Source organism: Lichenostomus cassidix, unplaced genomic scaffold (assembly GCF_008360975.1).
Source record: "Lichenostomus cassidix isolate B80296 unplaced genomic scaffold, HeHo_3.0 HiC_scaffold_788, whole genome shotgun sequence".
NCBI lineage: Eukaryota > Metazoa > Chordata > Aves > Passeriformes > Meliphagidae > Lichenostomus > Lichenostomus cassidix.
In genome coordinates this window covers 1-17,553 of record NW_028147677.1, presented here as the reverse complement: position 1 = coordinate 17,553, position 17,553 = coordinate 1, and the positions used below count along the sequence as shown (strand labels likewise).

General features: G+C 53.1%; 1 pseudogene across 1 annotated transcript; it reads left to right on the top strand.

Moving 5' to 3' along the window:
* The first annotated feature begins 12,662 nt into the window (after nucleotides 1-12,662).
* LOC146420937 (uncharacterized) lies at nucleotides 12,663-16,720 on the top strand (annotated as a pseudogene). The gene is made up of 4 exons (XR_014848871.1): nucleotides 12,663-13,015; nucleotides 13,482-13,988; nucleotides 15,592-15,811; nucleotides 16,263-16,720. The product of XR_014848871.1 is annotated as an uncharacterized LOC146420937 (transcript).
* The last annotated feature ends 833 nt before the right edge of the window (nucleotides 16,721-17,553 follow it).

Sequence of the window (17,553 nt, the reverse complement as noted above, 5' to 3'; positions counted from 1 at the left end):
GCTCTGGAAAGCAGGGAGGGCAGCAAGGTGATTCCTCGCTCCTTCAGGGTATCTCTTGCTCCTTCAGAAAGGGCTCTGTGCGTTCCGGGGAGCGTGGCATCCTCTGGACTGTTTACAAAGCTCTGCCAGTGTTTCCTCAGAAATGCATCAGTGAGGGCACACATTCCCACCCAGCCCATGTCTTGCTTGTTGTCCTCCGGCCTCTGTGCTTCCCTTCCCTTCCCAAGGCTGCTGAGCTCTTTTTGCCTTTTGTGAAGTCCAAGTGACAGCTGAAGGTCGTTCATATGAGGATGCAGCAATGGCATGCTACACTGAAATTTTAGGTTGGTTATATATAGGATTCGTTATACATCTAAAACTTCCTCAAAGTAAACTGTTCACAGAGTCTGAGATTACATGTGGATGCAGTCACACCTAAACTTCTCACTGAGAAATGTTCAGAGTGCAAATCTGTTCATTCTGATTCTTGTGGCTCAGTGGATCTCCCTGATGATTTTATCTGTAATCTCTGCAGTAAATGAACAAGTGTAGCTTGCCACCTGATCTTGTTAAACTACTGTTCCATTTACCATTGAAGTTTGTTAACTCTCTGTTTTATTTTAATGATTTATACCGCTGTCTCTCTCTTATGAGAAAAATGCTTCTCTCCCTTCATGCAACTCCTTGTGCATTTAAATTTGGTAATTGGCAATTGGGCAAATAAAAACCAAGAGAAACAGGAGTTACCAGACATGGAATGAATTGCCACAGGCAACAGTCAGCCCTTACCTGGCAAAGGTCCATTCCACCAAACTGGAAACGCTTGTCAGAGCTCAGCCAAATTCCCTTTTCTGCATTCTACTACGTGCTCCTCAACCCTGCCTGGGCCATACTTTCATCTGGGGTAAAGTGGCTCCCTTGCCTTGCGGCAGTGGTTGAGTTTATTTTTCCCACACCAATAGACACAAAGAACTTACCCCAGTACACTTTTGCTTTCTGCTTCTGCCAGGGTAATTGATTCCTTCTGGACCCTAAAGAGCTGTTCCAACCAGAGCAGTACATTGTGCCAAAGGAAACAGAAAATCAGTCAGACCGGGTGAGGTCCCCATGTGGCACATGGACCTTGTTTTTATTTCTTCACGGATCTCCTAACTGTGGGTGGAATCACTTCGTCCTTGTCACCTTGAGCACTGAGCAGCACCTGAAGATCCTGACACATTATTCCTTTTTAGGCTTTCCTTCTTGGAGAACTGCTGTGTCACCACCTGATTCTGGAGTCATTCCTGGTCACCAGCACTCCCATTTGCATTTCCTGATTTCATTCTCCCACTTCTTCCTGGATATGACCAAGTCCCTGATCCTTTCAGCCATGTTCTTCAATCATTATGGCACTGTCTGCAAACTGCTTGGTGAAAAGCACTATCATGGCAAAGAAAGTTGATTTCCTGCCAGCGCTGTTGGCATGGGCAGTGAGCTCTGTGGACATCTCCTTCCAGGTGTCACTGTCCTTTCTGCATTAGAAACCTTGCTGACCAGTTCTTCTGTGATGCTGTTCCCACATGAGCATGGCTTGTTGGGGTTGCTTTGACCTTGGCAGTTTGTCAGAAGGCCCCCAAGCTGCTCTATAGTTTCCCCTTTATCAACAGAACAGGGGAGAAATTGCAATGAAAGGAAGGTGGATTCAGATAAGGGCAGGAAGATCCCACACCAGTTACTGCTGAATAAATTGTCATGGGAAAAACTGAGTTGACTGGGGGAAATTAATTTAATTTTTTTGAAATTTAGAAGAGTATAAGGAGAAATGAGAGCAAACCCAAAACCACTTTCTCCACTCCCCTCCTTTCCTCCCAGGCTGAACTTCACTCCTGAATTTCTGACTAGACCCCTCGCAGGGGGACAGGAAATGGGGGATGCATTCAGTTCATAACACCTCGTCCATTCCTTCCTTCTCATGGACTTTCCCTGCTCCAGCCTGTTGTCCCTCCCACGGGACACAATCTTGCAAGAACCTCTCCAAGACAGGTCCTTTCTATGGGCTGCAGTTCTCCACCATCTGCTGCAGCTCTCCACCAACTGCTTCAGAACACGTCCTGTCCACAGAGCGCAGTCTTTCAGGAAGAGATGCACCCAGGATGGCTCCCCCCTGTGTCCACAGGTCCTGCCAGAAAATCAGCTCCAGAACGGGCTCCTCTCCATGAACACACAGTCCTGCCAGGACCTTGCTCCAGTGGGGGCTTTCCACGGGGTCACACCCTCCTTAAGGACACATCCACCTGTTGTGGCTTTGGATCTTCAACAGGAGGGATCTCTGCTCTACCATGGACCTTCATAGGCTGTAGGGGCCAACCTGCCTCACCATGGTCTTCATCACAGGCTGCAGAAATATCAGTGCTCTGGGACCTGGAGCAGCTCCTCTCCCTCCTTCCTCACCAACCTTACTGACTGCAGAGTTGTTTCTCTCACAGAGACCCACTTCTCTACTCCCGCTGATATTGTGCAACAGTTTTTCCTCCTTTTCCATCTCTGCCAGCAAAGATGCTCTTTTTAACAGGTAATTAGCCCAGAGTCTTGAGCCCAGCAGGACCTTTTTCCTCTTGTCCCCCGTGTCCGTTCTTACAAACAAGTGCCCTGAAGGACAAATCTTAAATCCCCATGTGCCAGAAGAGGGGGGACGGGAAGCAATAGATGATGGGGGAGAGGGGTGAAAATAATTTGCAAGTCCTGTGCTCCCCGAAACACATGGCTCCCGGCCAGGGCAGTTGGCCTGGCTGTCTCTGCGGGCCTGAGCTTCGATTGCCATCCCCCTCCCACCGCTGTCACCTCCCCCTGAATCCAGCCAGGACCCAGCGAGAGCCCGAGCGGTACCGGCGCGGGGCTAAGCCCCGGGGCGGAGCTGGCGGCGACGAGGGGAGAGCAGAGGAGAGGAGGCGGTGCTGCAGAGAGCTGGGGCTGGCAGAGACAGCGAGGCTCGGGCTGTGGAGCGGCGGGATGCAGAGGTGTCTGGCCGCGGGGCTGGCGGCGCTGGCCGCGGTGCTGCTCGGTGCGTGGGGTTTGACACGAAGGGAGCAGATGGGCTGGGGCTGGGATATTCCCCGGGAAGACTGGCGCGGATTGTTCCCTCTCCCCCGCAACTCTTTCCCTCTCCCTGCCTCTCTGACATCTCTCATGTTCAGAAGTGTTCATAATTTGTGTCGGTAAAGCCTGCTTGCACATGCGCTTGCTTTTCCATGAACCTGTATTTTGCCCTGTACATTCAGCATTTATCTTGACCCTGAATACAGCATTCGGTTCTTCACTTTAACTCTTCCTTTCTCCATCCATCCATCCATCCATGCATGCGTAGACCTGACATCTGCCTAATCTCTGCATGCATGAATTTGGAATTCCTTCACATTCCGTTCCAAACTGGCTCTGCCTTGTGGCCATGGTTCCTGACTCTGCCTGGCAAAAGAACCCTCAGAATCGCACAGTTTTTACTATGTTTGTCCTTTCTTCCTTCTTTCCCAGCAGTGGCTGCAGACACAGACGGAGTGCAGCAGAGTCCATGGAAAGAGACCATTGAGGGCACGGGTGTGAATCTGACTTGCTTACACCCCAAAATTACTGCAGACGCAACTCATTGGTATCGTCAATTCCCAGACCAACCACCCCAGCTGGTAGCAACGGCTATCCGAGGTACAAAACCAGTGCTGGAGCCTGCGGGTCATCTGTCAGTGTCATCAGATCGCAAGTCCAGTGCTCTGTACCTGTCCCAGCCCCGGCGCGGGGACTCGGCCGTGTATTACTGCGCGCTGAGGGACACGGGCAGAGGAGCCGCGGCTGCGGCCGGGCAAGAACCGCCGCGGGCAGGGCCGGGCGGGGCCAGCAGGGGGCGCTGCTCGGCATACAGACACAGCCTCTCGGAACCCCGCGGGACTCCAGCCCGCAGCGCTCACGGCTGCAGAACAAGGACTGGATGTCTATGAGAGACTCTTCCGAGCACAAAGATTCTCTCCTGCAATGTGCTGTTGGCTCCAGGCCTACAGAAGAGGAAAATTCCAGCCTCGATGTCAAGGGAATCAAGGAAGGTATTTCTGAGCCTCTCAGGAGGCAAAAGAAGCTTCAGGAGATGTGTTGACTCATTGCTCGGTGAGGAAGGGGATCAGCTGACAAATGACAGGGAAAGGGCTGACACAATGCTTATTTGGCCTCATTTTAAGTGGTATGGCCTCTCCTCGGGTGCATCGCATCGCTGAGCCTCCCTGAAGCCTTTCTGGGAATAAAGCAGCAACCAGAGTAGAAGTAGCTAAAGAGCTCATAATGCACTTACACAAGTTCACAGTTCCACAAACACCCTGGAGCCTGCAGACACCCAAAGAATAACCCATGTATCTGCACTTATGAAGAGGTGTGTGCACTGTCATTTCTAAATGAAATATCTGTCCTGCAGACCCAGGCACAGACACTTCTCCTGACATGTACCCACACATATGCAAACACAATCACTCCTATTCCTCCTCTTGCACCCAAGCCTTTGTTCACACATCTGTGTGAACATTCCTGTACAGAGATGTGCACTCATAAAGCACATTACAACACCTATGTATTCCCAAACACTTACATATATGCCCTCCCTTCTTCATTCCTCAGCTCACCCTAAGGTCACCGGTTTTTGCCTCCCCATGAGTGGTCATTGGGCTGCTGGTTTTGACCCTGTCCTGTTAAAACTGCCTTCAGGAAAGTATTTGGGCCTCATTTTACATCCTACCCGCTCTTCAGCCTGTGAGTGCACAAAAAATGCCACTGGCTTTCCTGACTCCTTGTCCTTGCCCAATAGGTTCCAGCCCTGCCACAGTTGTTTCCAGGTGTCTTCAGCAGCATCCATGGCTGGTTGTGTTCTTGGCTGTATTTCTGGTTAGTGTGCAATTGTGTGCAGCCAGGGTCCACAAGAATCTATGTGGGAGCAAAATATGCTGCATGAATTCCGCACCGATGTGCAGGACCCTCTGTGTGTGTGTGTGTGTGTGTGTGTGTTTGTGTGTGTCCTTGACTGTCCTTGTGTGTCCTCGGATGTTTCCCAGCAAGAGAAAGGTGCAGATCTCACTGGAGACACTCTCCAGTGCTCTGCATCCCAGAGCAGCATTTTCCCAGATGCAGAAGGAGCCTGGGTGCACTTGCACAATGATGTAGCAGCCTGCACGAGATGTGTGCAGGGAAGAGGCACTGAAATGCAGTCCCTGCTCCCTGAGCCCTCCTTCTTCAGCTGCTCTAAGCATCACACTCTGCTCCTGCCAGCTGCAGGCCCCAACAGGGATGGTTTCACACAGGTGTCGATTCTTAGTTTAATTCAGTTTCAGACGCTGGGAGTGCCTCAGCACACAGGCTAGTGCACAGCTACTGTGAACTGTGTGGAAATAGGTTGGTTTCGTGGAGAGGGAGAAAGACTGAGGGTTCCTGCCCACCAAAGTATCCGTGTGAGTGGATTTCTTTTCAGTGCTCTGAAGGACATTCAGGAGTCTCCACGTGACAGCAAAGGGGGGATTGGGGGGAACAGACTATGGGAGTGAAAAGAGCATAGGGACTGTCCATCTTGGGCTCTACAATAAAAGCCCGATCCCCTGCCACCCACCCCCGCCCCGCCCCCTCCTCCGAGCAGAGACACGACCGCAGCCCCACTGCCACCGCGCTCGCCTCCCCTCCTTTCCCTGACAGGACTCGGCGAGAGCCCGAGCAGTGTCAGCGCAGGGCTCAGCCCCGGGGCGGAGCGGGCAGCGTCGGCGAAGAGGACGGAAGAGGAGACTCCAGAGAGGAGGCAGCACGGCCGCAGCAGAGAGTCGGGCCGGCAGGGACAGCGATGTTCAGGCGGAGGAGCGGCGGGATGCAGAGATGTCGGGGGCGGCAGCTGGCGGCACTGGCGGCACTGGCGGCGATGCTACACGGTGCGCGGGGGGGCAGTGGAGGTGGCGGAGGCTGGGGCTGGGGCTGGATCTGGGATCAGCCTTTGACTCGGGATTTGTCTCTGGACTCCTGCTCTTCCTCGCTCCTTTTCATCCATTGCTTGCATCCCCTCTCCTTAACGAATCCATTCTGTCGGAGCTTTCCTGTTTGACTACTCCATTTCTTTAGCCACTCATTGATTCATTCATTCTTCCACACATCCGTTCATTCCAGCCAATCTATTTTCCCCATCCCAATCTCCCCTTCTTCAGCATGACTCTTCTCCAAAGTATCCCACATACATTCTTATTTCCAAGGAATCACTCTCGTAGAAATAGTCTCTCTATGCTTTATTCCCGGAATATTTCCAACTTAACTCTCATATGTCCTCTTCTGCTCTCTCCCCTCTCTGCATGCATGGCATTTGCTGAAGAAGGAAAGTAATTTTTTTTTTCCTCCATGGCAGTGGCTGTGGCCAGGGCCCAGGTACATCAGGAGCCATCGCTCGAGACCACCGTTGGCAATGGCATCAACATCAGCTGCTCACACCCCAGCATACAGATCGGCGATTACATACACTGGTACCGTCAGCTCCCAAGCCGAGGTCCCGAAATCCTCGTACTCACTCCTGGAGGGTCCAAAGAGCTGCCGGACGGTGCGGGTCATCTGTGGGTGTCGGCAGATCGCAAGTCCAGCGCCCTGTACCTGTCCTGGCCCCGGCGCGGGGACTCGGCTGTGTATTACTGCGCGCTGAGGGACACGGGCAGAGGAGCCACGGCTGCGGCCGGGCAAGAACCGCCGCGGGCAGGGCCGGGCGGGGCCAGCAGGGGGCGCTGCTCGGCATACAGACACAGCCGCTCGGAACCCCGCGGGACTCCAGCCCGCAGCGCTCACGGCTGCAGAACAAGGTCTGGATTTCCATGAGAGACTCCTCCGAGCACAAAGATGCTCTCCTGCAATGTGCACAAAACATGTCTGCTGGAGAGGAAAATTCCAGCTGTGGTGTCAAGGAAATCAAGGAAGGTATTTCTGAGCCTCTCGGGAGGCAACGGAAGCCTCAGGAAATGTGTTGGCTCATTGCTCAGTGAGGAAGGGGACCAGCTGACAAATGATAGGGAAAAGGCTGAAACATTCTATACCTATTTGCCCTCATTTTAATTGGTATGGCTTCTCCTCGGGTGCATCGCATCGCTGAGCCTCCCTGAAGCCTTTCTGGGAATAAAGTAGCACCCAGAGCAGAAGAAGAATTTGTTAATGAACTTGTAATGTAGATACACAAATTCACAGCTCCACAAACACTCTGGAGCCTGCAGACACCCAAAGAATAACTCTTAGGCCTGCATTTATGAAGAGGTGTGTGCATAGTCATTTCTAAATGAAATATCTATCCTGCAGACCCAGGCACAGACATTTCTCCTTCTGACATGTGCCCACACATATGCAAAAACAATCACTCCTATTCCTCCTCCTGCACCCAAGCCTTTGCACACACAACTGTGTGAACATTCCTGTACAGAGATGTGCACTCATAAAGAACATTGCAACATGTATGTATTCCCAAACACTTACATATATGCCCTCCCTTCTTCACTCCACAGCTCACCTCATTGTACTGCTTTTTGCCTCCCCATATGCGGACATTGGGCTGCTGGTTTTGACCCTGTCTGATAAAAACTGCCTTCAGGAAAGTATTTGGGCCTCATTTGACATCCTACCCTCTGTTCAGCCTCTGAGTGCACAAAAAATGCCACTGGTTTCCCTGACTCCTTGTCCTTGCCCAATAAGTTCCAGCCCTGCTACAGTTGTTCCCAGGTGTCCTCAGCAGCATCCATGGCTGGTTGTGTCCTTGGCTGTATTCCTGGTTTGTGTGCAATTGTGTGCAGCCAGGGTCCACAAGAATCTATGTGGGAGCAAAATATGCTGCATGAATTCCGCACCGATGTGCAGGACCCTCTGTGTGTATGTGTGTGTGTGTTTGTGTGTGTGTGTCCTTGACTGTCCTTGTGTGTCCTCGGGTGTTTCCCAAAAAGGGAAATGTGCAGATCTTACTGGTGGCACTGTCCAGTGCTCTGCAATCACAGATCAGCATTTTCCCAGATGCAGAAGGAGCCTGGGTGCTCTTGCAATGATGTAGCAGCCTGCATAAGATGTGTGCAGGGAAGAGGCACTGAAATGCAGTCCCTGCTTCGTGAGCCCTCCTTCTTCAGCTGCTCTAAACATCACACTGCTCCTGCCAGCTGCAGGCCCCAACAGGGATGGTTTCACACAGGTGTCGATTCTTAGTTTAATTCAGTTTCAGACGCTGGGAGTGCCTCAGCACACAGGCTAGTGCACAGCTACTGTGAACTGTGTGGAAATAGGTTGGTTTTGTGGAGAGGGAGAAAGACTGAGTGTTTCTGCCTACCTCAAGTATCCGTGTGAGTGGATTTCTTTTCAGTGCTCTGAAGGACATTCAGGAGTCTCCACGTTACAGCAAAGGGGGGATTGGAGGGAACAGATCATGGGAGTAAAAGCAGCAAATGCACTGTCAATCTTGAGCTCCATGAGAACATCTCGATCCCCTGACACCCATCCCGCCCCTGCCGCCTCTTTCGTGCAGAGACCCAACTGCCGCCCCACTGCCGCCGCGCTTGCCTCCCCTACTTTCCCTGACAAGACTTGGCGAGAGCCCGAGCAGTGTCAGCGCAGGGCTCAGCCCCGGGGCGGAGCTGGCAGCGGAGGTGAAGAGGGCGGAAGAGGAGACTCCAGAGAGGAGGCAGCACGGCCGCAGCAGAGAGTCGGGCCGGCAGGGACAGCGATGTTCGGGCGGAGGAGCGGCGGGATGCAGAGATGTCGGGGACGGCAGCTGGCGGCGCTGGCCGCGATGCTACTCGGTGCGCGGGGGTGGCAGCGGAGGTGGAGGTGGCGGAGGCCCGGGCTGGGGCTAGGGCTGGGATCAGCCTCTGACTCGGGATTTGTCTCTGGCACTCCTGCTCCTCCTCGCTCCTTTTCACCCACTGCCCTCATCCCTTCTCTTCTTAACGAATACATTCCCTCCGAGCTTGCCTGTTTGAGTCCTCCATTTCTTTAGCCGCTCATTGATTCTTTCATTCTTGCACGCATCCATTCGTTCCAACTAATCTCTTCTTCATCCCAGTCTATTATTCTTCAGCCTGGATGTTCTCCAGAATACCGCACATACATTCTTATTACCAAGCAATTACTCTCGAAGAAATAGTCTCTCTATGTATTATTCTCAGAATATATCCCAGTTAGCTCCAATCTGTCCTCCTCTGCCCTCTCCCCTCTCCCTGTGCACGGCATTTGCTGAAGAAGGAACGTGATTCTTCTTTTCTCCCCAACAGTGGCTGTGGCCAGGGCCCAGGTACATCAGGAGGCATTGCTGGAGGGCACCGAAGGCATGGCCATCAACATCACCTGCTCACACCCCAGCATACGGATCGGCGAAGCAATCTGCTGGTACCGTCAGCTCCTGGGCCGAGGTCCCGAACTCTTTGTACTCACATCTGGAGGGTCCAAAGAGCTGCCGGACGGTGCGGGTCATCTGTGGGTGTCGGCAGATCGCAAGTCCAGTGCTCTGTACCTGTCCTGGCCCCGGCGCGGGGACTCGGCCGTGTATTACTGCGCGCTGAGGGACACGGGCAGAGGAGCCGCGGCTGCGGCCGGGCAAGAACCGCCGCGGGCAGGGCCGGGCGGGGTCAGCAGGGGGCGCTGCCGCTCCGCCCGCCGGGGCCTCTTCGCCCTGCTCGTCCCGAGCGCTCGGGGAGCTTCTGACAGGGACAGGGAGAGGGACAGGGACAGGGACAGGGACAGGGACAGTGACACCGACACCAGCAAGTCCTACTGGGAGTCATGGACCATGCTCAGCCTCTTCTCTCAACCCTGGCTTGATGAGATCTTTCCCCAGCTCTATAATCTCCCAAGCATGAATCCCATCCAATCCCAAGTATTTATGAGTGTCTCAGGGGCTCAGCAGATCTTTAACCTCCACCTTCAGGGGTTACAAAGGCTCCATTCTGCTCACTTTCCCTATCTCCCAGCTCATAAGGCCTGTTGCAGGACAGCAGTGCTGCCTGCCCAGGGAGTCTGTCTGAGAGTCTGTCCTACTTAGTAATGGAGATGTTCTGCACAGTGCCTGTCTACTTGCCCCAGAGCAGGAGAGGACACAGAATGTCCCCACCAGGATGCCCTTGGGGGTCGTTGCTGCCAAGGGGAACCAAAGCAAACAAAGAAAAGGCAAAGGCAAAGCCTTGCAGCTGTCCGCGTGCCAACACTGGAAAATGCCCATCCTTTGCCCAGGACCATGTTCTGGGTTCCCTGAGGTTTCTCCATGGGGGCTTTCCCAGCATCTTCTCTTGGGAAGGGACCTTCTGCTATAGTAGCGGCTTGAAATGCCAGACAATGCAGCAGAGGTAGAGGATCCCACCACGGTGTTCTGTGGGAAGGAGCTGAGGATGGGGCCAGGCAGGGTCACCAGCACAGCAGGAGGCTCAATGACGACGGTGGAGCTCTGGCACTGCCTGACACAGCACTCATTGCAGCTGTTGGCCAGCGGGCAGGGGCCGCAGGGCTGGCAGGGACAGTAGCACAGGGTGTAGCAGGACACGCCTCAAAGTCAGAGGTGCACCTGGGAGAGGGAGCATGCAGGAAACAATGCACAAGGCTGAAAGAGCAATCAAGGCCTCGACTCAGTTGGGAGCTGAAGCCTTGGCAAGGAGCCACACATTCTTCCTTGCTCTGCAAAGAGCAGCAAAGCCCAGGGAATCTTGCTTGTAATTTCTTAAGCAAGATCCTCTGCAGCCACATTTCAGCCTCTCTCTAGAACACAATGTCCCCCCATATTTTTACCTTGACAGCAGGTTAAGCGTGGAAGAAATAAACATCAGCTGGGATGTTTAACAAACTGATCATATTGGAAGAGAAAGAGAAAAGGAAGGTGCTTCAGACTCACCTGGTTGCCAGATTCAGAAGGAGCCTGGGTGCAGATGAACAGTGAGGTAGCAGCTTGTACGAGATGTGTGCAGGGAAGAGGCACTGAAATGCAGTCCCTGCTCCCTGAGCCCTCCTTTTCTACATGTACTAAACATCACACTCTGCTCCTGTCAATTGCAGGCCCCAACAAGCATGGCTTCATTCCAAGCAAGTGCAGATTTTTAGTTTAATTCAGTTTCAAACATTGGGAGTGCCTCGGCTGGCAGTGCTCACACACACACTCAGACAGGTACATCTCTCCATGCCTGTGCACAGCTGCTCTCCCCTGTGCTCCCTCAGGTAGAATTTGTGGACAGGGAAGAAGACTCAGGGTTCCTGTCCAGCTCATGTATCCGTGTGAGTGGATTTGCTTCCAGTGAAATGTTGGTGGTATTAGGGGTCAGACATAGCCCCTCTTTTGTCTAACCTCATGCCAAATGTACCTGTGCAGCCAAGTGACCAGGTGCTGGGTAATGCCGAGGCTGATATTTTGTCGCAAATGGGGACTGAAGGATCACACACCCAGAAGTTGCTGTGCTGTGAGAGGAAGGGCAGACCCTGTTTCTTGCCCAGGGAAAACCAGAATCCTGGAGACTGCTTTGGACTTCATCCCACAAAGACGTTTATGTCCCACCTTGGAATCTCAACCTGAGAGCCCAGGAACTGTCTAGATTCCAGACCACATCCTCCTGTCCCACAGGCATCTCCACAGCAGAACCTCTGCTGTCAGGGGTTGTGCAGATTGTGCAAAGTTCCTGAGCTCATCTCCCTGCCTGGGTGCCTGTCAGACTGGGCTCATGTTGAGCTTTAAGACAGAGCAGTAGGGGGCTTACACTCTTCCCTAAAGTCCCCTTAGGCAGATGATTGCCAGGAAGCTCTGCTGGGAGAGATCAGCCAGGCCACATTCCCCTCCATGGAGATGCGTTTGCATTGAGGCACGAGTGGAAGAGGGGACAAATCCCATTCAGTTGTCGCCAATGGACAGATGGGAGGGCAGAGGACGTGTGCAGAGGTTAGGAAGACCCCTTGACACTCCTTTCCCATACAGGCCCCTCAGGCTGGGGGCTGCCTCAGAAGCAGATATAGAGAAACAGATCTGGTGCTTTAGGAGCTGCCTGCAGAACATGAGACAGCAGCACACTTGTAGCAAGGAAGGTTAACTGCATCCTGTGCTGTGCTTGTCAAGATGATGTGAGCATGTCCAAGGAGGTGATTGTGCCCCTCTGGCCCATTTGAGTCATCATCTGGAGTATTTCATCCACGCTGGAACTCCCCAGTCAAAAAATTATATCAACAGAAGTGAGCAGAACAAAGGCCACCAAGTAGATTTGGGCACTGTCCATCTAGCCATGAGCAAATTGAGCTACTCATCTTGGAGAGGAGAAAACCTTCTAGTCCTCTCCAGGCTTTCCTGCATCTTTATCCTTTCCATGAGGCACAGTTGCTCCTGAATCCACACCTGTCCTGTTCCAGGTGACCACACTGCCTTGGCATTGCTGACCTCCACCTATGTTACCCCTGCTCTTCGTGAATGCAGACTGCATCTCCATGACTCCAGAGCAGCTAGGAGGTGCCATGTCCTTGCTTCCTCTGGGGAAGGTACTTCACCCATGCGCTGTCTCAAGGGAGTTCTGGTGCAAGAGTCTCTGGCAAAACCACAACCGGGCTGTGTCCTCAGAGGAAGTGCTGAGCCCAGTGGTGTCCTCTGCCTCTCGTGCCCCTTGTCCGTTCTTACCCACACGTGTCCTGAGGGACAATTCGGGAGTCCCCACGTGACAATAAAGGGGGGATGTGAGGAAACAGATCATAGGAGTACACGGCGAATCAATCTTGAGTTCTCCGTCACACACCACGGCCCCTATGCCTCCTCCTTGCAGAGACCAGACCGTCGCCCCACTGCCACCGCGCTCGCCTCCCCTCCATTCCCTGACAGGGCTCGGCGAAAGCCCGAGCTGCGCCGGGGCAAGGCTCAGCCCCGGGGCGGAGCTGGCGGTAGCCGAGAGTGCGGAAGCGGAGACTTCGGAGAAGAGGCAGCACGGCCGCAGCAGAGAGCAGGGGCAGGCAGGGACAGCGATGCTCGACCAGAGGAGCGGCGGGATGCGGCTGTGTCGGGGAGCGCAGCTAGCAGAGCTGGCCGCGGTGCTGCTCGGTGCGTGAGCATGGCGGCGCCGGGACAGCAGCTGGGGCTGGGGCGAGTTCTGCCTGGGTTAAGCACTGAGCTCGGGATTTGTCTCTGGCACTCCTACTCCGCCTCCCCACTCCTTTTTTGCTCACTGCCGTAGTGCCTTCTGTCCTCAATGAATCCATTCCCTCCGAGCTTGCCTGTTTGAATACTCTATTTCTTTAGCCACTCACTGATTCATCCATCCACACATCCATTCATTCCAGCAAATCTCTTTTCATCATCCCAACCCTTCAGCACTCTGACTCTTCTCCAAAATAACCCACATACAATTTTATTTCCAAGCAGCTGCTCTTGCAGAACTAGTCTCGCCATGCTCTGTTCTCAGAATATATCTCAGTTAGCTCGGATCCATACCCCTCTGCCTTCTCCTCTCTGCCCGTGCACAGTATTTCCTCCTGAAGGAAAGTGACTCTTCTTTTCTCCGTTGCAGTGGCTGTGGCCAGAGCCCAGGTACAACAGGAGCCGTCAATGGAGACCACCGAGGGCAACGGCATTAATATCAGCTGCTCACACCCCAAAATCCAGCCCACCGATTACATACACTGGTACCGTCAGCTCCCAAGCCGACATCCCGAACTCCTCGTACTCACTGTTGGAGGGTCCAAAGAGCTGCCGGACGGTGCGGGTCATCTGTGGGTGTCGTCAGATCGCAAGTCCAGCGCTCTGTACCTGTCCCAGCCCCGGCGCGGGGACTCGGCCGTGTATTACTGCGCGCTGAGGGACACGGGCAGAGGAGCCGCGGCTGCGGCCGGGCAAGAACCGCCGCGGGCAGGGCCGGGCGGGGCCAGCAGGGGGCGCTGCTCGGCATACAGACACAGCCTCTCGGAACCCCGCAGGACTCCAGCCCGCAGCGCTCACGGCTGCAGAACAAGATCTGGATTTCCATGAGAGACTCCTCCGAGCACAACAATGCTCTCCTGCAACGTGCACAAAACAGGTCTGCTGCAGTGGAAAATTCCAGCTGTGGTGTCAAGGAAATCAAGGAAGGTATTTCTGAGCCTCTCGGGAGGCAAAGGAAGTCTCAGGAAATGTGTTGGCTCATTGCTCAGTGAGGAAGGGGACCAGCTGACAAATGATAGCTAAAAGACTGAAACATTCTATACCTATTTGCCCTCATTTTAATTGGTATGGCTTCTCCTCGGGTGCATCGCATCCCTGAGCCTCCCTGAAGCCTTTCTGGGAATAAAGCAGCACCCAGAGCAGAAGAAGAAGTAGTTAAAGAACTCGTAATGTACATACACAAGTTCACAGTTCCACAAACACTCCGGAGATTGCAGACACCCAAAGAATAACTCATATACCTGCATTTATGAAGAGGCGTGTGCATAGTCATTTCCAAATGAAATATCTGTCCTGCAGACCCAGGCACAGACACTTCTCCTTCTGACATGTACCCACACATATGCAAAAACACACTCACTCCTATTCCTCCTCCTGCACCCAAGCCTTTGCACACACAACTGTGTGAACATTCCTGTACAGAGATGTGCACTCATAAAGAACATTGCAACATGTATGTATTCCCAAACACTTACATATATGCCCTCTCTTCTTCACTTCTCAGCTCACCCTCATGGTTACTGGTTTTTGCCTCCCCATATGCGGACATGGCGCTGCTGGTTTTGACCATGTCCGATAAAAACTGCCTTCAGGAAAGCATTTGGGCCTCATTTGACATCCTACCCTCTGTTCAGCCTCTGAGTGCACAAAAAATGCCACTGGTTTCCCTGAGTCATTGTCCTTGCCCACAAAGCTCCATCCCTGCCACAGCTGTTCCCAGGTGTCCTCAGCAGCATCCATGGCTGGTTGTGTTCTTGGCTGTATTCCTGCTTTGTCTGCAATTGTGTGCAGCCAGGGTCCACAAGAATCCATAATGGAGCACAAATTCCTGCATGAATCCACACTGATGTGCAGGACCCCCTCTGTGTGTATATGTGTGTGTCCTTGACTGTCCTTGTGTGTCATCGTGTGTTTCCCAAAAAGGGAAAGGTGCAGATCTCACTGGAGACACACTCCAGTGCTCTGCATCACAGATCAGCATTTTCCCAGATGCAGAAGGAGCCTGGGTACACTCGAACAATGATGTAGCAGCCTGCACGAGATGTGTGCAGGGAAGAGTCACTGAAACGCAGCCCCATGCACCCTGAGCCCTCCTTCTCCAGCTGCTCTGCTCCTGCCAACTGCAGGCCCCAACAAAGACGGTTTCATACAAGTGTTGATTCATTTTCAAACGCTGGGAGTGCCTCAGCACCCAAACCACACACACACACACCACAGGCTAGTTCACAGCTGCTGTGAACTGTGAACAATCAGATTGATTTTGTGGATAGGGAGAAAGAATGAGTGTTCCTGCCCAACACAAGTATCCGTGTGAGTGGATTTCTTTTCAGTACCCTGAAGGACAATTCAGGAGTCTCCACATGACAGCAAAGGGGGAATTTGAGGGAACAGACTATGGGAATGAAAAGAGCATATGGACTGTCCATCTTGAGCTCCACAATAAAAGCCCCATCCCCTGACACCCACCCCTGCACTCACAGGACTCGGCGAGAGCCAGAGCCTCGCCAGCACAGGCTCAGCCCCGGGGCGGAGCTGGCAGGGTCGGAGAGCAGAACAGAGAAGAGGAAACGTCGGAAAGGAGGCAGCACGGCCGCAGCAGAGAGCCAGGGCTGACAGGGACAGCGATTCTCGAGCGGAAGAGCGGCGGGATGCGGCGGTGTCGGGAAACGCAACTGGCAGCTCTGGCCGCGGTGCTGCTCGGTGCGCGGGGGTGGCAGCGGATTTGGCGGACAGGGGCTGGGTCTGCCAGGGATAAGCCCTGAGCTCGGGATTTGTCTCTGGCACTCCTGCTCCTCCTCACTCCTTTTCACCCACTGCCCTCATCCCCTCTCCTAAATCAATCCATTCGCTCCGAGCTTTCTTGTTTGACTACTGCATTTCTTTCTCCACTCATTAATTAATTCATTCTTCCACACATCCATTCATTCCAGCAAATCTCTTCCCCATCCCAATCTATCATTCTTCAGCCTGACTCTTCTCCAAAAAACCCCACACACATTCAAATTTCCAAGCAACCACTCTCGAATAAATAGTCTCTCCATGCTTTATTCCCAGAATATATCCCAGTTAGCTCCAATACGTCCTCCTCTGCCCTCTCTGCATGCAAGGCATTTGCTGATAAGGAAAGTAATTCTTTTTTCCTCCTTGGCAGTGGCTGTGGCCAGAGCCCAGGTACAGCAGGAGCCACCGCTCGAGACCACCGAAGGCACCAGCATCAACATCAGCTGCTCACACCCCAGCGCACGGATCAGCGAAACGATACACTGGTACCGTCAGCTCCTGGGCCAAAACCCCGAACTCCTCGTACTCACATCTGGAGCTTCCAAAGAGCTGCCGGACGGTGCGGGTCATCTGTGGGTGTCATCAGATCGCAAGTCCAGCGCCCTGTACCTGTCCCAGCCCCGGCGCGGGGACTCGGCCATGTATTACTGCGCGCTGAGGGACACGGGCAGAGGAGCCGCGGCTGCGGCCGGGCAAGAACCGCCGCGGGCAGGGCCGAGCGGGGCCAGCAGGGGGCGCTGCTCGGCATACAGACACAGCCGCTCGGAACCCCGCGGGACTCCAGCCCGCAGCGCTCACGGCTGCAGAACAAGATCTGGATTTCCATGAGAGACTCCTCCGAGCACAACGATGCTCTCCTGCAACGTGCACAAAAGGTCTACTGGAGAGGAAAATTCCAGCCGCGGTGTCAAGGGAACCAATGAAGTTATTTCTGAGCCTCTCAGTAGGCAAAAGAAGCCTCAGGAGATGTTTTTGCTCATTGCTCATTGAGAAAGGGGACCAGCGACAAATGATAGGGAAAAGGCTAAAACACTCAATACCTATTTGCCATCATTTTAATTTGTATGGCTTCTCCTCGGGTGCATCACATCCCTGAGCCTCCCTGAAGCCTTTCTGGGAATAAAGTAGCACCCAGAGCAGAAGAAGAATTAATTAAAGAACTCGTAATATACATACACAAATTCACAGCTCCACAAACACTCTGGAGCTTGCAGAAACCCAAAGAACAACTCATATACCTGCATTTATGAACAGGAGTGTCCACAGTCATTTCCAAATGAAATATCCATCCTGCAGACCCAGGCACAGACACTTCTCCTTCTGACATGTGCCCACACATATGCAAAAACAATCACTCCTATTCCTCCTCCTGCACACAAGCCATTGCACACACATCTATGTGAACATTCCTGTACAGAGATGTGCACTCATAAAAAACATTACAACATCTATGTATTCCCAAACACTTACATATATGCCCTCCCTTCTCCACTCCACATCTCACCTCATTGTACCGCTTTTTGCCTCCCCATATGCGGACATTAGGCTGCTGGTTTTGACCCTGTCCGAAAAAACTGCCTTCAGGAAAGCATTTGGGCCTCATTTTACATCCTACCCTCTGTTCAGCCTCTGAGTACAAAAAAAATGCCACTGGTTTCCCT